This window comes from Platalea leucorodia (assembly GCF_965183815.1).
Source record: "Platalea leucorodia genome assembly, chromosome: 4".
NCBI lineage: Eukaryota > Metazoa > Chordata > Aves > Pelecaniformes > Threskiornithidae > Platalea > Platalea leucorodia.
Window position 1 is genome coordinate 94515055 of NC_138826.1, and position 22880 is coordinate 94537934.

Sequence of the window (22880 nt, forward strand, 5' to 3'; positions counted from 1 at the left end):
GTATTATTACTGTTGTAACTGGGTAATTTATTTACTCTCAGGGGATGCTATGGTTATAGTTTAGATACCACTTTATATCTTAAGTCTTTGTTTACAGTGGCTTTTCTTGATTATCTTGGGCTGCAAACTTACATATCTACCTTAACCCAGAAGTTTGAAGGAAAGCCATTCAGCTGTTATCAGATTATTTAAAAAAATTATTTCTCCCAGCTGTTAGAGAAATTGAGCAGGAGTATTTGGCACTTGGCTTCTAGTATGCATGTGCAGTAATCGCCACCATGAACTGCTGCTTTGTTAAAAATAGATTAAGATCCAAATTCAGTTATCTGTTTCATAAAGAAGAAGTATCTTCTCCTTACCTAAGGGAATGGAAAATGTAACACAGACACACACAAACTAAAAATACATGGGCATCTGCTATGGGAATATATTAAAAACTTAAGGGTAACAGTGAAATCAATAAGGCACAAATAAGACATGCTAAATCTTATACAGTGGATTCCAAACTGCAGCTGTTGTGAGAGCCAGCAGTCCTAAATCTTGATCCTCTGGCTGCTTTGCCCCAGCCCGTCCATAGGGTGTGCTTCCCTTAGGACTTTCCTTAGAGGGTGAGTATCTCTCCGTCTATGGATGTTTCGGCACTATGCTATTTTTGCTCCAACTTTCTGGAAGTGGAAAGGAAGCATAGTTAGAGCAGGGCTGTGATTTGGCATCCTTAAGTGACGCCTTTGCAGGCACCGACAACTTTTCCTAAAGCACAACAGTTCTGAGTCTCTTCCAGGTTGTATTTGGGACCAAGCGTTCCCCGACTCAGCCTCAGCCTTGTGGAGCTCAAAGAAGAGCATCTAATTATTTTGGCTCTCATACCCTTGTCTTTTCTCTAGAGTAGCTTAGCTGCACCAGCGAATCTTGTTTCTACAAACTGTTGTCTAGAACCGTAGTAAGGATAATATTCTCTGTGGATCCAGTCCTAAATTATGGAGAATTGTATCTGTGTGCCACTGACACAGGTGACCCATAGTTTTTCCCTGCTTAAGTCAGTAAGATTATGCCAGTTTATCCAGCTGGAATCTGAGCAAGTGAGTTGAAAAATATTCGTCACCCCTGCTACTGATCTTACATATTCAATTTCTCTTTAGTAATCAAAGACATTCAGATTAACTTTTGTGTGAATGAAATCAGAATGTGATTACAGATCGTAATTTTTGTGTTAAAAATTTACTACAGAGAAATTCAGTATGCTTACTGCCCAAGTATTGCTGAATGTGGCTGCTGTAAACCAGACGAGATTTACATACTGGCAGGTGAAATTTGGGCTGCAAATTCTAAAACTGAGTTTGGCCAGAAGTCTAATTCCCAGTTGTATAGACAAGGATAAATGTGCTCCCATAGCTTGCTTGTTTTAAGGGCTGGGTATTTTCAAATAAGGGTATTGTCACTGTGATTTTTTTTTTTTTTTGGCTTGTATTCACAAGTTGTTTCCACATCACATGCTATAACAACGCAAGTTTGCTCACTAGCATTGTCTTTTGTTCATACATCCTATATCTACTCTGGTAGGTCTTAGCAGAGGAAGGTCAATATCAGCAGTCGGATTGAGTACTGACACTGATGTACACAGCTTTTCAGTGTCTTGATCTTGACAGATCATGTCAGTTTTTTGGTTTGTGGAGATAAAAAAGAGACAGGTCTGGCTTTTATGTCCTCTAGTGAGAAATGCGAAAGAACCAGCTAGCACATGTTTAAGAAAATAATACAGCCAGCCATGTCTCTTTTTTTTTTCCTAAAGCATCTGTATAAAGTTCCAAAGTATTAAACACTTACTGACTTTCCAGTAATGTAAGTAGCTATGGTAGGTAGGACTTCTATGATTGCTTAGAATTGAGACTGTATGAGGCAACCTTCGCAGAATCCTGTTGTCATTATTTGTAACTTTACCAGACTTTGGGTTGACAATATTTGAGAAATTTCAGATAAAACATTGTAGCCATCTCTGATAATTAGATTATACAGAAAGTTGTTTTGTATTTGCTGAAAAAATGCTGCTCACCTAAAAGAAAGTTTCTTGGAGCAAAGACATGGTGTATATGACAGTGGATTAGTCTTTGCATTCTCCCAAATACTGGCAAATTATAAACCTCTGAAAATTGAGACTGCATTAGAGACTTCTACAATTTACAAGCTAGATCCTCTATAGGTTTTCTCCAAATGGAATTTGCTTTATTCCCTTGCAGCTTCTGTGCTGATCAGATTGCATATACACCATCTTCACTTTTCCTAAAAGGATCCCAGATGACTCCTTCTGGCACTTGGTTTATTACAGTGCAAAGTAATAAATAAGTTGGAAAAAGCTAACTTTTTTCCCAAACAGAAAAGAAATCAGACCTGTTAGGAGTTATCAATTTAAATTGGAATGTCTGTAAGGAAATCTCTCCTCAGCATGGGGAGATTTTTTTCCCAGTCCTGGTTCCTGCTCCACTCAGCTGTGCAAACCCCAGGCAGGCTGGTGTGGGGTGACGTTGTTTGGGTCTGCTTCTTGCAGCAAGCAGCGGCTGGCTCAGTATTTACCCAGCAAACTGGATTCAATCAAGTTAAATAGTTACATCCTCTGTCACAGAGATCAGCAGCCTCCCTCTAGCATATAGGCCTCTTGCAGGAGCACATGGGTGGGGAATGCTGGTTGGTCTCTGTTTCCACCATCTCTGTCTTATGATTCAAAGGCCTGAAAAGTCAACAGCAGTTTTTTACAGCCATACATAAACCTCAGCATCCAGTGCAGACCTCCTACAGGCTCAGCTGAAGATACTGACAAAGGTGCCTAAGGCCACACACCGCCAGGGATGACAAACGCATCCATATACACCCGTACATGTTAGGGAGCCTGAAACCAGGCATTGGAGCATAGGAGACAGCAGCTATGAGGCAGCAAAGGCGCAGTCCCCCGTGGTGGTGTTCACCACTGGCAGTGCCTGATGCGGGAACCCTGGCTCTCTGGAGCTCTCCCTCTGGCTCTCCACTGAAATTCTGCCTCCTTTCCTTTCCCTCCTTTGCCCTTTCCCGAGACACAAGTGAGCTTTCTCCTGACTTTTCAGGCAGCAAAATTCCATTTTGCTTTGCAGTGCTAAAAAGCTTTGAGCTGTCTTTGACTTCACTTCAGGAGAACCAGGAAAATAAATAAATAAAGCAAGCAGATCAGAATAAAGCACATTCCACTAATTAAATATTTAGTCACACTTAAAAAAGCAGAATACTTGTAATGAATGCTGTTGTGCATTTATCTTAATATATTTTAACACGACGTTCATGAAAACTAGCTTTCGTGTATTTGGGGGTCATAAGTAAAAAAAATAGGTTGTGTAATTTCATCTTTCCTATAGTGCTGCAAGTAATTTTGTGTCTTACGTAATCTTTTATTGTCAATCAAAATGACAACAAATAGCTCTTTTTAAATAAGAGATGCACTTTAATAATCAACTTTTAGCAGCTTTGGAAGCACATTTTAAGCGAGTGTAAAGTTATGTTCTGGCATTTCTTCAGGACACTTTATTTCTTCTTGACAGTGTTTTATTTTACAAAAGTGTAAAAGAAGTCACAGGTTATTGTGTATGTAATCATGGCTAATTTTTAACTTCAAAAACTTCTCTGTGATCTTAAAAGCTTTTAATTTGTTCATGACCACAGGTTTGTACAAGCCCTGTGCAACATCTGTATGCTGTTTTAACAAATAGCTATAGTGGTAGCTCTCCCTCCCAAAAAGTTTAATTAGATTTGAAAAGTGGCTTAAGCTCTTATACGACTTTGACATGTACAGACACCGTCACAAATGTTCACGCTTTGAACCTGGTACTGCAAGGTGCTATGGCTTTCATGGAAAAATGTTGCATTCCTAAATCCCACTGAGACTGGTGGGTTTCAAGGGGTGCAGCATCATGGAAGACATGGTCAGTGATTCGTTGAACTGGGAATATCTGGAAACTCAGAAGTCTGTGGCAAATCTCTCATTTGGAATTTCGAGTCACAATGTTCAAATACTCAGCTGATACTTCAGTGACATTAGAGATCAAGAAAATAGAAAAACAAAAGTGTGTAGTCCCTTGTTCCCAAACACGCATTCTCCATTACCCCAGCATGCACTACATCACAGATACTCCTCCTCAGGAGGTATTTTTAATTAAAAAGGCCTAAACTCTACTACTGAGAACATCATACACATCATCACAGTTGAAATATATTGTAATGTTTATATATTGTCATGTGTACCAAGTAATTTACATTTCATTCAACACAGATAACTAAATAAGAATAAAATTAATCATATTCATCAGTAATATTTTTAACTTTGTAGCTGAATGACATTTAAGGAAGCCCTATATCTATTTCAAAGTAGTTTAAAATTTATTAAAGTACATAATTTTTAAAATACCAATTTTTGGAAATTGGTATCAATTTCCATTCCTTCAAAAAATCTCCAAGTAATAATATTTGTCCTCTGTATTTAATATTTAAGCCAGTAGAATGTCTTTAGATAGTTCTTGATGTACATTTTTTAAGAATTATATTGACTTCCTAATAGCCCATGTGGCATCTTTGTAAGAGCCTGAAACACTTCTTTTTTTAAAATTTACAGTAGAAGTAAATGTAAGGTGGTTACCAAGGATAGAGTTGATTTTTAAACAATGATCGAAATTTACTGCTTTGGTGAAACTGTACCTACTTATGTTAACTGGTTAATTTGATACCATTTGTCTTCAAGCAAAAAATTCATTATTACACTGAAAAACACGTGAGTGCTTTTATGATTATTTCACACCTCATCCAATCCCTTTGTCACTGTTGTTAGCTGCAGAACTCCCATCGATGTCACCAGGAGCAGCACTGAGCCCGTAAATTTTCATCTTGTGTGGCCAGATCTGTCCCACTACCCAAAGTCCAGAGCAAGGGGTGAGGCTTGCCGTAACACCTATTTATAGTTCCTGCTTGCTCTGGGGAGCACAAGCGGAGAGTGAAATGGGATATGTCTGTCCAGCGAGGTGATCGGGAACCCTTAGAGGAGACAAAAAGCGAGCACCGCCTGGGCTCTTGAGGGAAGGACGCAGTATTGCCTGCCTCTAGCAGGCCACCCAAAAAGAGATGGGAGCTCCTTGCAGTCCTCCCCCACTGCCCACCCTCATTAGAGTTACTGGCAGTTTCACATGGCATCATTCTTGCTTTTGTACTGTTTAGTGTAGGGCAGTTTTTGCTGAAAAGTTTAATTCCTAACATGCATCATTCATCTCCTCTTATTAAAGTGCTTTTTGGCATATCCTAACAGGAGCAGACTTGACCTGCAGGTCAGATTTTGATACAGCCAAGCAATTACCAAAGCTATAGCAATCAAGATAATCTCCCTCCCTGCACTAAAAAAGGCTAGATAAAAGCAGATATTAATAAAGCAGCTGTTTAATGTCAACATTCAACAAGAATAAGCTGTTTGCTCTGCATTTCTCTTTTATATGATAGAGCTCTCTTTAGGGATTGAGAGTTTACAGTTTAAAAAACCATGCAGTGATATAGGAAAATCCATTTATTCGCATCATGTGAAGACCATCTAGTCAATATTTCTACTATAGGATGCTGAGGACAGTCTGTTGTCATTGCTGTACGAGTCCTGCAGAGTATCTGAGGGAAACGTAAGGCATGTTCTTTAATCGTGCTGTGAGTCATGACTCTTATGTGCCACCTAAAACAGGCTCAATTAAACAACATATCATAAACAACTGGCTGGATCCCGAAGCTGTTGCTCACTGTCACTCCTTTCAGTTGGCCCTACAGCTTCGTGTCCATCATGCCTTTCCCTCCGCTCAGAGGAAAATGCCATACCACATTCATTCTGGTTGCTGCTCTCTCTGGTGATACCAGCCTGCAGGTCCCCCAACATGAGTGCTTGCCCTCCCCGTTTCTGGGCATATAGGAGAATGTATGAGAGGCCTTGGGTTTGGCATGCCTGTCTGACAGGGAATCAGCTGCTCTCAGTACAAACAGTTGCATGTCACTCCTCCATCTTAGTCTGTAAGGACAGCGGGCTTTCAAAATGCCAGCAGGAGTTTTTCAGGGCAAAAATACTTCTGAGTATTTTCTTCCATGAGCGCTCACAGCTCCTTTGCTTTGCACAAAGGATTTCACCAGGAGAAGCTCACCTTTCTGCATATTTGCCCGCAGCAAATCAATGAAGTTCCAAATAAGAAGAAAGAGCATGCATTGGTTTCAAGTACCTGAGAATCTGGAAATAAGCATTTGCTGCATTTAGCCCGCTCTGCTTTGTAATAAGGGCACGGAAAGTATCCTGCGGTCCTGCCTGGCCCCCTGCCCTCCTGTCCCTGACGTGGATGGCCAGGGGCTCTGTGCCTGTTTTTCACCTCCACCCCAATGTCGATCCACCTCACTGGGCTTCTGCCGGGTCACTGGGGAAACCCCTGCAACAAGGTGATCTTCCCTCTAATCTCCTGCCAGGCTATTTTCTTGGCAAGGACCTGTGCTGGATATGTGACATTTGGCCTACTTTTACTTTTAAACCTCTTGTAAGAGGACACCATTTTCTAATTCTCTAACTTTAGGACCTTTCTGTTTCATTTAAATTTGAAGCTTTCTGCTGTTGCCTCTGTTTTTATGACATCCACTTATATGACAAGTATCTAAACCGAAGTCCAGAGCATTTAATACAATAATACTACCTAGCAGATACTCTAGTTTAAAAAGAAATCCAACATAATTTATTTTTTTCATGAAAGTTTTGTGTTTTATTTATACTGTGATGCATTACGTGAATCTAAAAACATTACGATACAAAAATGGATACCCTGTCTGTGGTGAATGTAACTTGTAAGTGTACAGGCAGAAGCATTTTTAGAAACTGGAAGATTTTATAACAGAAAATGGAAAACTATAGGGAATAAGTTGAGCAAAGCTGAAGCAACATGATCCATAATACTATACTGATAGGACTGTCTTCTATACATGTGATGAACAGTTCTTATTGTAAATTACTAGACTGTAAGAGGTCTTCCTAATATATTCAGATTTAGTACATCAAGCAAGGAATGTATCTGTTGCCCTGTAGGCTTTTTCCTGTGGTTACAGAGATCAAGTTCTAGCTATTTTATCACTTATTCAAAGGAATGACCTGAGTAAGGCAGATTTCTGACTGTCAAGCAGTTCGTCACAGTCAGTCTTTGCAGCTAATAGTTTTCTTCTCTAAAAGACACTGTAGTAAAGTTACAGATAATTATGTTTAAGTGTCCCTCTGCAAGGTGTTAGGTGTCTGCCGGTAAACGACAATGAAGAGACACCAGACAAAGCTGGCTGAGTTCACTAGGCACGCACGGTGCAATTCACAGAAAAGTTTGTTCCTGGGTGTCTTCTAAATGTGGAAGGAGATAATTATTTTCCAAAGAGGAATAAGATACGGTAATAATAGTAGTATTATGTAAGCAACACGGGTTAGTTTCTAATTCCAAAGAGATAATGTGCTTGCCATATTTCTGAGTGAGTCTTTTACTATGCCTGACGTATTATGTAATGCATTACTGAGTGCAGACAAGAGCATATTGTTAGGGCATTCACTAACGCAAGCTATGTGCGTCCAAGGAGACTGCTAAAATCTGTAGGAAAAATTTCCACGTATTATCAAAAATTATCTTTTAGCAACTACTGAACATAATTCTCCCTAGCATGCTTTTGAGAAAATTGGATGCAAAATGTTTCAGACTCAGAAAGACTGTATCTAATGGCCACAATTTATGAGTATAAAAAGCCATCTAATACTAAACATAGTGTACAGCCTTGAGTCAGCTTTGAGAACAATGTGTGTGCATGTATTTGTTAAAAAAAAGAGTACATTTAGCAGCAAAATCTGTTAGAAACAGAAGTTTAAAGGAACTTCATTATTGAAAACAAAGTTGTATTTTTTAGAAAATGCATTATACATAAAGAACTCTTACAGGTATATCTACTGCATTTTAAAAATCTGTTTCTTTGTAGGAGTATGTACTGAACATGTGTCTTAGCAAATGAACTGCAAGAAAGGAGAAAAAAATCATAAATTCCATAAATGAAAATATTGTTTAGGAAAGGGGAATAACAGAGCACATGACATACTTCATCAAAGAAATATGATTGTATATTTTAAAGTAACATTTTCTTATTGCTGGCATGGAGAGTAATGCATGTAGGAAGAGAAGAGTAACCAGCATGGTCATTCAGGGCAATCTGAGAGCAGAGAAATTGGCAGGCACAGTGTGCACAGACAGATCCACTAAGTCGAATGACAGAAGGATCACAAGGACATTTTGCGTTCATTTTAAAGAACAAATTATAGATTGAGTATTAAAAAAAAAATCCTAAAGAAAGCAAGCAAACAACACTGATACGTATAGTGATTTAACCCTATGAATTAAGAGGGCTCCCTCACTTACATATTTTTGAGTCACCATAACTAGTTAAACTATTTGTGAAAGGACTTACTAAAATGCATGTTAAGGAGGAATGCTGTTTTTCTCTATTTAGTGTTAATCTTTCGCATGAGGCTGATTTGCTTTTTAGAAAAAGCCTGACTGATGCCCCCACCTGCTGACGTGGGATCATTGTATCAGATCAGGAACTATTTCCTTCTATCACCTGCTGTATGGAATAGAGCTGGAATTCAGCTGATGTTTTTACATACTGGTGACAAGACTGTAACTGTTTCTGTAACCTGTATTTTAATTTAGGGGTTTCCCTGGGAATAATCTGCTAATTTTAGCTAGTTCGAAATGCTAAAATTATGAATGAAAAAAATCAGAATATAGAATCATAGAATCATTAAGGTTGGAAAAGACCCTTAAGATCATCGAGTCCAACCGTTAACCTAGCACTGCCAATTGCACCACTAAACCATGTCCCTAAGCACCACATCCACAAGTCTTTCAAATACCTCCAGGGATGGAGACTCAACCACTTCCCTGGGCAGCCTGTTCGAATGCCTGACCACCCTTTCAGTGAAGAAGTTTTTCCTAATATCCAACCTAAACTTCCCCTGGCACAGCTTGAGGCCATTTCCTCTCATCCTATCACTTGTTACTTGGGAGAAGAGACCGACCTCCTCCTCGCTACAACCTCCTTTCAGGTAGTTGTAGAGAGCAATAAGGTCTCCCCTCAGCCTCCTCTTCTCCAGACTAAACAACCCCCGTTCCCTCAGTCGCTCCTCATAAGACTTGTGCTCTAGACCCTTCACCAACTTCTTTGCCCTTCTTTGGACACGCTCCAGCACCTCAATGTCCTTCTTGTAGTGAGGGGCCCAAAACTGAACACAGTACTCGAGGTGCAGCCTCACCAGTGCCGAGTACAGGGGCACTATCACCTCCCTGGTCCTGCTGGCCACACTATTCCTGATACAAGCCAGGATGCTATTGGCCTTCTTGGCCACCTGGGCACACTGCTGGCTCATGTTCAGGCAGCTGTCAGCCAACACACCCAGGTCCTTTTCTGCCAGGCAGCTCTCCAGCCACTCCTCCCCAAGCCTGTAGCATTGCGTGGGGTTGTTGTGACCCAAGTGCAGGACCCGGCACTTAGCCTTGTTGAATATGATGACTCAGGTTTTAAAAATTATGCTTTCCTTACTCATAATTTACTTTGGTTCCCTACCAAGTTCAAATACTGAATTTACTTTAGATCCTTTACTTTCTTTACTCAGTTTGTACTTGTTTTGTGTAGGGCTGATGGACTATAAGATGCCAAGCCACGGAGGATGGTATAATATCTGTAATAATAAAATCTCATTATGTATAAATTAGGATGTAGACTGTCCATGTATTCTAGAAACTGAAACAGGCAGCCATTTAGAAATTACCATAACTGCTCTTTTTGCCTGAACAGTTTCACAGGAATGCAAACATGACAGAACCATGTGTAATTTCTCCCTGTGAGCACTGATTTGATGTGGCCAGTCTTAAAAAATGGCTAATTTCCAGGTAACTCACTAGGTACACTTATCTATGCTTTGTAGCAGCAGTTTTCAGGAGGAAGCGTGCATGTGAGCAAAGTACATTTCCCTGTAAGCGGACTGCATGCCACTCAAGTCCCTTTCAGGCCTCTAGGTAATTCTGTGAGTAGCGAACAGTCTTATAATTTTATTAAGATTTGAATAAAAGTGCTCATTATTGTCTCAAAGTGTAATGAAAGAGCTTATCGTTATGCCTGTGTGGCAGAGTAATGTTAAAATTACAGTGGAACTAAGGGTTTCTCATTCTTTAGTAACAAATGCATTATTGAGTACAGAAGCTTAATATTTCCCTGGTTTTAGAAATGAAAACATTTAAAAGAAGATGGAACTAGTCTTAGGAAGAAAAAAGAGGGAATGAAAGTGTCTTATTGGCTCAGATTCAAAGTCCTTTTATTCAAAGTACTATTATTCAAATATTGGCCATTTTGTGACTCTCCAAGGTCTTAAATCACATGACCTGATGATTTTGCTTCAGGGCTTAGCAAACAGGGTCTACAACACAACACCCTTTGCTTGGCAGGAAAATCTTAGGATTGCCACTAATAGCTATTTGGATTTTGCTAGTAACATTAAAGTTTGTGTCCTAGGTTACAGAAAGCACAAACACTCTCTCTGAATACTGGTTTTCGCCAAATGCCGCAGGTTTGTACCTCTCACTTGCTGGAATGGACTTCATAAGTCCTATATGAGTGGAACAGTGGCATCTCAGGAAAATATTGTAAGCTTTTATTAAGTCAGTTTTTGAACCACTGAGGGAAGTATCCTTGTACGTCTATACCAAACTTCCACAACTTACAAATTTAGTACACTTGGTGACCTGTCCATTCAGCAGTCTTATCTTCGAATCTGTTCAGGACTATAAATATCCAAAGCATATATTTTGGGTCCTGCTTGGTGGTATGTAAAGTTATTACCTTTTTGTTCAGCAACTGAACCGAATTATTATTTTAGTTCCTTTGTTGACACCTAATCGAAATAATTTTTCCCCAAAATTCTTGACCAGAGAATGTAAAAGAGAAAACTGGAAAAGCTTCCACTTTGATGCCATTTCTTTCAAGCCGCCAAAAGTAAAGCAGAGGAGATTACTCCAGTGATAAGGGAAGTTCTGCCCAGTAACCCCAGCTTAGAGATCTCAACAAGAATGTTGTGGGATCCTTGAGTTTATTTTCTGTTGCTGCCTTACTGAGATATGAAACCATGCAACAGAAAGCTGATCTAACTGCTATACTGTAACAGATTTTCCAATGGAAAGTATGTAACATATAGTGGAACATCATGAAGAAAACGGGTTACAAGCATGCCCAGCTTACTCTACTGAAGAGCTAATGGAAACAAGATCAAATCTCCTTTGAAAGAAATAATAGGATTAAACATGGGTTTTCTCCTGCATAAAGTCTGTAACTGCTGGCTGGGATAAAACAACTCTCCTACTTCATTAGTTTTGTAAATCTAAAACTAAAGTCAGCCAAAATAATCCAGTGAATTTGGATTTATTTATCAAAATAAAAATTTTGCCGCAAACTCCTTGAAGTTGTAATCGATTAGTCCGGTTAGGGCATCGCTACTTTCTGCAAAGTCAGCAAGTACAATCCAGCTATCGGGAGATAATCTTTGAGATTTAAGAAAGACAGAGGTATAACATTTCCAAGCCTTACAGAATAATGGATTCCAAAGCAGTTTGAAAATATAACTGAAATTAATTCATTTTGGTAAATTACTTAGAATTATATAAACTGGATCCAAAAAAGTGTCAAAATAATTCATGATTTATCAAAGAAAAAAACACTGAAAAAAAAGAAGCTCAAGGTTCTTCCACCCATAACTTTGAATGTTGAGCTTACACAGGCCTGGTACAATAAACATAGTTCTTTACACACAGCTTTGTATTGCTTTGCCATGGAAGCCCTCATCCATCCTTTGTCTTGGTGGTCAGTTTGGTGTTTTTCTTGTGAGTCTCCCAGCTGGGAAAAGTATTGTATGAAGGAAGATTAAAAAACCAAGTATTCGAAAAAACAGAATGAAGATGGTAGCTTCTGGTGTGCTAATTCAGTGACTATCAGCTGGCAGAGAGCTGACAACTCTTTTCCTAGAAGATTCTTGTAAGACATGAAGCATATACTCTCCCCAGGAACAGACTGTTAATGCTATATGTGATTTCACTCTCCTTTTGTCTTCAGTGTCGTGGTTTAACCCCAGCCAGCAACTAAGCACCACACAGCCGCTTGCTCACTCCCCACTCCCCGGAGAGAGAATCAGAAGAGTAAAAGAGAGAAAAACTTGTGGGTTGAGATAAGAACAGTTTAATAATTGAAATAAAATAAAGTAAAATAGTAGTAGTAGTAGTAGTAGTAGTAATAATAATAATAACAACAACAATAATAATAATAATAATAATATACAAAGCAAGGGATGCATGATGCAATTACTCACCACTCAGCCCAGACCGTCCCTGAGCAGTGGTCCCCACCCTCCAGCCAACTCCCCCCAGCTGAAACCAGGACAGTATCCACCCCTTATTCTATACCATCTACGTCATGTCCAGGTCTTACACTTCCCAATACATTCCAATTAATCACCACTACTTTTCCAGTCTTTTGATATATACACACAGATATAATTCCCTTAGTCCATGGGCCATCCCTCTAAAACGTTAGTTGAGTTCATTCAATCCATGACTTTGGGCTCCATCTGTCATAACAGTCTTTCAGGGCAGGAGAGATGGTGTGTGGTGTTGGATTGTTGCGTGCTGAAGCCAGTTCTGGTTCTATCACCGCTGCACTTGCTCAGTTTCATCAAAGTTCATTCTTCATTAATCTGGGTGATTCTTATTGTAATACTGTTGATATGGCATATAGCAACCATAGAAGTGATGATATACAGTATTATATAGCAAATAACATCATACAATTAAAATCATTGGCTATTTTCACCCAAAATCAAGTCCCCTTGAGGTACACATCAGAATTCCCCATCCTTCCACATCACCCACCCTGTGCACCCAGGTCCTTGAACAAAAGCAATCCCACGAATGGTTTGACCTTTGCCTGAGGCGTGAGTAACCCAGACTATCTTCCCTATGGTATTTTTTATGTGCACTACAGGGACTTTTTCCCCTTCTACAGTATGTAAAAGTTTTGATTGGGCAGGCCCAGCTTGATTGGCAGACCCCCTAGTGTTGACCAACCAGGTGCTTTTGCTAAATGTGTATCCCAATGTTTGAATGTCCCAGCACCCATTGCTCTCAGAGTAGTCTTTAACAGTCCATTGTATCATTTGATTTTCCCAGAGGCTGGTGCATGATAGAGGATGTGATATACCCACTCAATGCCATGCTCTTTGGCCCAGGTGTCTATGAGGTTGTTTCGGAAATGAGTCTTGTTGTCTGACTCAATTCTTTCTGGGGTGCCATGTCACCACAGGACTTGCTTTTCAAGGCTCAGGATAGTGTTCCGGGCAGTGGCCTGGGGCACGGGATACGTTTCCAGCCATCCAGTGGTTGTTTCCACCGTTGTAAGCACATGGCGCTTGCCTTGGTGGGTTTGTGGGAGTGTGATATAATCAACCTGCCAGGCCTCCCCATATTGATATTTCAGCCACCGTCCTCCATACCAGAGAGGCTTTAACCGCTTGGCTTGCTTGACTGCAGTGCACATTTCACATTCATGGATAACCTGTGCAATAGTGTCCATGGGCAAGTCCACCCCTCGATCACAAGCCCATCTCTATGTTGCATCTCTTCCCTGATGGCCTGAGGCGTCATGGGCCCACTGAACTAGAAATAATTCATCCTTATGTTGCCAGTCCAGATCCACCTGAGACAATTCAATCTTAGCAGCCTGATCCACCTGCTGATTGTTTTGATGTTCTTCAGTGGCCTGACTCTTGGGTACGTGAGCATCTACATGACATGCTTTTACAACTAGGTTCTCTACCCGGGCAGCAATACCTTGCCACAATGTGGCAGCCCAGATGGGGTTGCCTCTGCACTGCCAGTTGCTTTGCTTCCATTGCTGCAGCCACCCCCACAGGGCATTTACCACTGTCCGTGAGTCAGCATAGAGATAGAGCACTGGCCACTTTCCTTAATCAGCAATGTCTAAAACCAGCTGGATGGCCTTCACCTCTGCAAACTGACTCGATTCCCTTTCTCTTTCAGCAGTTTTTGCGACTTGTTGTATAGGACTCCATACAGCAGCCTTCCATCTCTGATGCTTTCCTGCAATATGGCAGGACCCATCAGTGAACAGGGCGTATTGCTTCTTATTTTCTGGTAGTTTATTGTACAGTGGGGCCTCTTCAGCATGCATCACCTCCTTCTTTGGTGATATTCCGAAATCTTTGCCTTCTGCCAGTCCATGATCACTTCCAAGATTCCTGGGCAACTGCAGTTTCCTATTTGAGCCCGTTGCGTGATTAGTGCAACCCACTTACTCTGCATAGCATCAGTTGCGTGATGTGTAGAGGGGACCCTCCCTTTGAGCATCCAGCCCAGCAATGTCAGCTGGGGTGCCAGGAGGAGCTATGCTTCAGTACCAATCCCTTCCAAAGCAGCTCAAATCCCTTCATATGCTGCCAATATCTCTTTCTCCATTGGAGTATAGCCAGCCTCGGATCCTCTGTATCCCTGACTCCAAAACCCTAAGAGTTGACCTTGAGTCTTCCCTGGTGCTTTCTGCCAGAGGCTCCAGGTTAGGGCGATTCTCCCCGGCTGTGGTGCAGAGCACATTTTTTACATCTTGCCCTGCCCAGACTGGCCCAAGGGCTACTGCATGAACTATCTCCTGTTTAATTTGTTCAAAGGCTTGTCGTTGCTCAGGGTCCCATTTGAAATCATTCTTCTTCTGGGTCACCTGATAGAGAGGGCTTACAATCAGACTGTAATTTGGAATATGCGTTCTCCAAAAACCCACAATGCCCAAGAAAGCTTGTGTTTCCTTTTTGCTAGTTGGTGGAGACATGGCTGTTATTTTTTTGATCACATCCATTGGGCTCTGATGATGTCCATCTTGCCACTTTATTCCTAAAAACTGGATCTCCTGTCCAGGTCCCTTGGCCCTGCTTTGTTTTATTGCAAAACCGGCTTTCAGCAGGATTTGGACTATTTTCTTCCCTTTCTCAAAAACTTCTTCTGTTGTGTTGCCCCACATGATGATGTCATCGATGTATTGCAGGCGTTCCGGAGCCCCACCCTGTTCCAGTGCAGTCTGGATCAGTCCATGGCAAATGGTGGGGCTGTGTTTCCACCCCTGGGGCAGTCGATTCCAGGTGTACTGGACCCCCCTCCAAGTGAAAGCAAACTATGGCCTGCACTCTGCTGCCAAAGGGATTGAGAAAAACGCACTAGTGATGTCAGTTGTGGCATACCACTTGGCTGCCTTTGACTGCAATTCGCATTGAAGTTCTAGCATGTCCGGCACGGCAGCACTCAGTGGCAGCGTGACTTCGTTCAGGCCCCGATAGTCTACTGTTAGTCTCCACTCTCCATTAGACTTTCGCACTGGCCATATGGGACTGTTAAAGGGTGAGCGAGTCTTGCTGATCACTCCTTGGCTCTCCAGTTGATGAATCAGGTTATGGATGGGAATAAGGGAGTCTCGGTTGGTGCGATATTGCCCCCAGTGCACCGTTGTGGTAGCAATTGGTACCTGTTGTTCTTTGACCCTCAGCAACCCCACAATAGAAGGGTCCTTCCAGAGACCAGGCAGGGTAGACAGCTGTTTAATTTCCTCTGTCTCCAAGGCAGCTATGCCAAAAGCCCATTGGTACCCTTTTGGGTCCTTGAAATACCCTCTCCTGAGGTAGTCTATGCCAAGGACGCACGGGGCCTCTGGGCCAGGCACAATGGGGTGCTTCTGCCACTCATTCCCAGTTAGGCTCACTTTGGCTTCCAGTACAGTTAGCTGTTGGGATCCCCCGGTCACTCCAGAAATACAGATATGTTCTGCCCCTGTACAGCTTGATGGCATTAAGGTACACTGTGCTCCGGTGTCCACTAAAGCCTTATATTCCTGTGGGTCTGATGTGCCAGGCCATTGAATCCACACAGTCCACTAAACCCAGTTGTCCCTTTCCTCCACCTGGCTGGAGGCAGGGCCCCTCTAGTCCTGGTCATAGCATTTGTTACTCACTTCTTGTAAATGCGAATCAAAAACTCCCTTTATTAAGATCAGAAGCAAAGTCATCCCTTCTACTCTGTCTGGGGAACTGCTCGCTGTAAACTGGAGCAGCAATTTTCCTGGAAGAACCACCTTTTGTGATTGTTTTTCCTTGTAACTCGCATACCTGTGCCTCTAGGGTCAAGGTAGATTTTCCATCCCACTTCCTCATGTCCCCTCCATGGTTACGCAGGTAAAACCACAGGGTGGCCTGTAGTGTGTATCCACTATATCCTTTCTCTTGAGCAGAGGGACGCTTACTCCTAATGGCTGAGATACTGGTCCGTACAGGTGGGGAGTAGAATATATCCTCTTGGAGTTGCTGGAACCCCTGCGACAGTTTTTCGTACAGTTTTTCCACAGCCAAGATGCAGGCCCATGGGTAGGAAGAGAGACTTTCTCATACCAGCTACTAGGAAGAAAATTAACTCTATCCCAGCCAAAACCAGGACACTCAGCAATTGCGCAGTCAGAGTTATGAATTCTGATATATGAATGGTATTCTAATAATGAATGAGAATATCTTGCCCAGTGAGGTACTACAAAGATCCAGGAATTTGTGACATTCCTGCATTCGTATAATATGACTATAATGTCGGAACAGTGAAATTAGTGCCAAACAAACTCAAACCTCCTCTGAAACACAAGACTATGATATAAGGATAGCTCAGGATGATGTGCTTTAAGTAATCTTATCGCTCTATACGGCCGCACGTAGCAAAGTGAATGAGGTTTGGATGCTTCTGCATCCTTCTAGCCTTTGTGCAGCTCACTTGTATGGACATATACCTTAATACAAATTTCTGGTCTTAAGGTGTTTCATTCCTGCTAAAGCCAGCATTTCTAAACAGGTCAGGATACAACTAGGTAAGCACAGATTTGAGTTAGCACAATTAGGAGCCATTTCACTTGCTATTAACAATTTGATGCTCACATTTTATGACTGTTGTGTCTTGCAATGTTAAATTTATATTCTCTTGTGGAGTACTTTTAGGGTACTACCCAGAGTGGGACTCTAGAAAAGGCTGGTAGCTAGGAGAGTGCTGTGTGAGCCAAATTACCCCTGGCATAACTAACAGGGTTGATATGAGAGATGAATTGGGCCCTATGTCTCTTTACTGTAGGGAATACTTTCTCTCGAGCCAAAGTAACAGCTGCAGTGTGCTTGTGACTTAAAAAAAAAAGCTTGCTTTTTTGGCAGAGTGAGTGCACATGCCTTTGTCTTCACAGTACAGTAACTCTTATTTTTCTGAATGATTTGTATGAAGCCACTTGTACATCTCAGGTTAGAGGGTTTTTTTCTTAGGCGCTCTTTTCTAAGAGTATGCGATGACCTACACTTGCCTCCTCTTGAAAGCTGAAATTCCCCCGGGCTGATAGAACAGGTGCACTGTGCTGATGGAGCGCAAAGACGGGGTGAAGCTGAGAGCGGGATTCCTGCCCAGGGTTAGCAGAAAGCACAGAGCAATCTGCCAGCTTCTGTCCTGGGACACCGAGCCCCGCTACGTCCACGGTGCTTGCCCAGTGCTGGGTGTAATACCTTGCCGCTGGCATACGCCTCTTTGCTTTCCTTCCCAGGGGATTTGTAATGATATCAAAGTGCCTATCATCTTCACTTATAACACAAAGAAACCATTTTAATCATAGAATCATTAAGGTTGGAAAAGACCCTTAAGATCATTGAGTCCAACGGTTAACCTAGCGCTGCCAAGTCCACCACTAAACCATGTCCCTAAGCACCACGTCTACCTGTCTTTTAAATACCTCCAGGGATGGAGACTCAACCATTTCCCTGGGCAGCCTGTTCCAATGCTTGACTACCCTTTCGGTGAAGAAGTTTTTCCCAATATCCAACCTAAACTTCCCCTGGCTCAGCTTGAGGCCGTAATCAATCGTAAGCTTCTTAAATTAGTAGCTATGACTGCCTGGCATATATTTAATTGTTTGCAAATAATACTTTTTGCTAGTAAGTTAGTATTTCATAATACTGCAAAATTATTCATATTGAAAATAATAATGCAGGATCTTAATAAAAAACTGAGGGAAGAAAGTTCCAATTACATGGTAGAGTATGCAGTATCTTTCAGTCTCTATGTAAGCCTATATTTCACAGGATAAAACTTGGCAAAAGACTTCATGTTAAATAATGTAAAAGTAATGAACTTCTTTCAGTTACCTTTAATTAAGAGAAGAGTAAATGTGCAGGCATTAACCTTAGAGTAAGTCACCATTGTTCAAAAACTATTATGGTGTGAATGCAGATAGTAGCAAAAATGTACACGTACTGTAGGAAAAAAAAAACCACTTTTTTTTCAGAAGAGCTTTTGAATCAGTCTAAGAATGACAAAGATTATTATATCAAGCTGTTAAATCCATTTATAATATGGTTCATAATGACTATAGATTTCTACTAGTTTCTATAAAATTTCATTGATTTCATTCCCTTTAAATTCTGTGAGTTCATGGCTTCACCTACAGGGTCCCTCTGAGTTGCTCCCCTGTGCCCTGGTCTCCTCAGTGTCCACACTGCACACAGACTAACGTGCTCCTGGGCTTCCTCTGGAGTGACCAGGCTGGTTGAAGCGACAGTCTGCTCCAGCTCCACTCAGCGAGGGTGGATGAGACCGCACCAGGGTTAGCTTCCCGGCTCACCCAAGAGCATCTCCCACAGCATCCCTGCTGTCCTCACACCTTCACCCTTCTTTATACGCTACTCCAACACTCACAGACCTTCCCATCCTGCTCCCAAGACTCGAGAAGACCTTAGAACTGTGCTGTCTAGTGTGGTGGGTTTTTTTTTACTTCATACTTGACCAGTGATAATTTTATTTTAAATGCCCTTTATTTGGACCCTATGGTCATTTAGCCTCTATTTTACTCGTGTCAGTGACAATACATTTATATTTCATTCATATATGCTGTCCTTGTGTACTGTGGGGGTCTCATGGCTAGACCTTCCCCTCCCCAGCCAGTCCCTGGAGCTGCAGCTGGGCTGGCGGGTGGACAGGCACTCTGGGAGGGAAGCTGAGGACCGGGCAGGATGGTGTGGGTAAGGCTAAAGAGGAAAGAGCACAGTGGAGGATGGGGAGAACAGCATCAGACTGACGTGGGCTTTAAGTTATTTGGAGTATGCCCAGGGTCCTTGCTGAAAGGCAGTCTCCGATAGCATTTTGATGGATGATGCTGCTGGCCCTGAGTCTCACGAGAAAAGCCGAAGCTGCCTGCAGTGGCAGTGGCTGGGCATGCAGGAACAGCCCCACTGCCACCGCACACGGAGTACCGATTCACCTGCACGCAGCCATCCGGACAGACGTCTCCCTCCAACAGCTGCCGACTGCAGATGGAGTTGTGGAGGAGGCATGGCGGGGCGCAGATGGGAAGGGCCATGGGACAGGCGTCGAGCCAGGCTCGCTGCAAGGCTCAGCGTCTGGGCAGGGCCAGCCTGCTCCAGACAACAGTAGCCTGGATCAATGGGGACTCAAGCCACACTTGACATGGTGCCAGGGTTCAGGTGGCTCCATGGTATATATATACATGGTATAAACATAACCTCTGGGACTTCTCAGGTTGGGCATCACTAAAGGTGATGAATAAGAGAAGTGACTGCAAACTGGGCAGATTTGTGCAGTGGGTTTAGCGTCCTGACAAGAACAGTGAATAAAGAGCCTAAAGGATTGATTTAAATTGTATTCCACAAGACACAAAAATGCTAAGATATAATAATAAGGAAGTAAAATACATACTTCATATAGTCTCCTTTTCCAAATGAGAATCGTTCATAAGTTTTACTTTTTATAACAATTTCACTTACTTAAATGTTGCCTTGGCCTTTTCTGAACAACTGACTTTTATACCGCTACCATTTTCCACTTTGTGATTTTCAGTTAAAACCACTTACAAAAGACCACTTTGAAAAAACAGAGACAAAAACAAGTTAAGGGATTTAATAGCTAATCTGTGGTAGGTTGTACTGGACCTAAGGAAGAAATTCATTAACTGCTCAATGTGCATTTTTACAAATCCTACTCTTTTATCTGGCAAGCCTTATCTACTGCAGCACGGTAAGTGTACAATACAAATATTTGAATAATCATGACATAATTGCAATTCAGTTTGTCTATGAAATCCTCATGAAACCCCGAGGAAGGCAAGTGGTTTCAGTGAGCACAGAATATCCTTGTATTTCATTCACTTGCAAAGTAATTGGCACAACGTACTTCATTCCAAACATATCCGCTGAAAGACATAAGTGAAAAGAATAAACAGTGTAAATAGATGGATTTGTTTCACTAATGTACGAGGCATTTTAAAGGCAACTGTTGAATAGCAAGCTTTAATGTCAATGCAGATTTAATGAAGTCAGAATACATTACATCGCTGAGGACTGCATTTGCAGATGCAAAGCAGCATAGTTCCACTGCCTGAGCTGGAGCTTTTCCAGTCTATAACTTCTAGCCTTGAAAAATGCTATCAAATATTGTCAGTTGCTTCTCCTTTCTTCCTTTTCTGTTTCTTGGCAGCCTAAGACTATTTTCTCCTGATGTTTTTTTCCCCCAATATCTCTGTTCTTTTAGTAGATCTAATGATCCTCTTCTTCCTCTCCACTTCAGTCTCTTCAGCTTTCTCCAGGAACCATTTTTTCTTTGTTTCATAGAATCATAGAATAATCTGGGCTGGAAGGAACCTCTGACAGTCATCTAGGCCAACCTCCTGCTCAAAGCAGGACTAATTTCAAAGTTAGTTCAGGTTGCTCAGGGCTTCCTTGTCCAGTTGAGTTTTGAGTATCTACAAGGATGGAGACTGCACAGCCTCTCTGTGTCCTTGTTCCAGTGCTCAACCTGTTTGAATTTTGAATGCTCAACTCATTTGAACTTTTATTTTTAATATTTCATTATGTATTTTTGCAGTCCTACTCCTTTAAACAGCTTCCATAATTCTCCAACTTTGTTTTATCCTCATGTCTGTCTCCAACCTTCTACCTCTTAAAGTTGTAGCAAACATACTATTTCCATGCTTTCTGAATTTTCTGATGTATTTATACTTCTTCATAAAAGAAATACACCCCTTCCTTTGATATACAAGGTCATATTTACTCCTCACAAGATTCAAACTGATGCCATATGGGTAGAGGTCAGGTTGAATGACCGCAGCTTATTGCCCAAAGCCATTCAGGTAACATGAATACAACTAGAACTGCCTAAAAAAACCTCTCTTGTTCTCCTTTGCTCCTGCACAGCTAACCCATCTTGCATTTGAAAATCAGACTTGTGCCTAATACCTGTAGAGCTTCAGTGGTTTCTGAAAACATATTGGCTGCTAAGTATAAAAAGGTGTTCGATTTGAATGCCTGACAGTGCCTGAATCACCAGATTCACGTTTGGAAGTTTACTTTTTGTTTAGGATGAAAACTTGAAAAAATAATCGAAAAAATTGGCTCAGTTGGCACTGGATTTTGAGCAGTAGTCCCATGGCACTGCCGGGAGCTACTGGAACAACACTGGCAACCTAAATAAATGTGGTCAATTTTAAATTGCTCTAAACAGTCAATCTTTAGACAAAGATAGACCTTCAAGGTTTACTATAGAAGAGCTGGTGTTCCAGTCTAATGGAGAATACAGGGAAAGTTAAGCACATTAAAATGAGATTTAAGAAAAGCAATCTTATTGTTTTTAAAATATTCACATTTTGAAGTAAACGTTGACTTTTCTAAGATCCTGGAAATACATATGTAAAGGCATACATGAATTGTTAAAAAATTGAGTCATCTGCTTATATTTGCTTTGAAGTGGACTACAATGAAGCTTCATGCTTGAAGTGAGAACATTGAACTTTGATTTCCCTGATGCTTAATGCTTCTGTTCATTTTTAGAAAAAAATAATTTTGCAAATCATAAACAATGAAACATCACATCTTAATCAGTGGGTATTTGGTTATGCCTAATGAAGTAATACCTATTTACTTCATCACTGATGACTTTAAGTTGACTAAGGAAGGAGTTAACTTGCTGTGCTCTGACTACTATTTCAATGAGTGAGATTCAAAAATGTGGCAAATTCTCATTTGCTGGAGATGTGCAAAGGCATGTACAACAATTGCTCCTCTGAATTTAATTTTTTCCCACTGTTCATGCATTTTAAAACAGTCAGTAAAATCGAAGCATTCATCCTTAAATTTTGTTCTACTACTTTGTGAGCACCCCATGTGTTAGCTTTCTGCAACGGAACATCTCAGGATATGAAATAAGACTTGTATCTTCATGCTTCTGTGACGGTGAGGATGGAGCTCTCTCCGCCAACCTCCTATTCTTTCTCACCACCCAATGCTCAGAACTGGAGTTTTGTTTACATTTCATGATCAGTCTTCTCCAGTGTATGCAGTTTAAAAGAAATAGTTTGGAAGTCTTGCTTCATTGTTGGATTACTTTGATATTCATGGTATTTGGAGACATAGGCTTTCTGTTTGTTCTCACTTTGCATAAGTCTTCAGATTTCAAATATTTGTTTCTTGCCATATGACAGTGCTTATCAGTGACCCACATGGAGAAAACAGTTCGATAAGCATCTGAGAGCTGCCATCTTCAGATTATTCAAGAAGGCAACTCAGTACTCCCAACAAGACTCAAGATTATTCTCAAGATTATGCTGGATACGAATATACTTTGGAACAATCCAGACATCTCTTCTACAGTCCTGGACTCTGACAGGGGAAA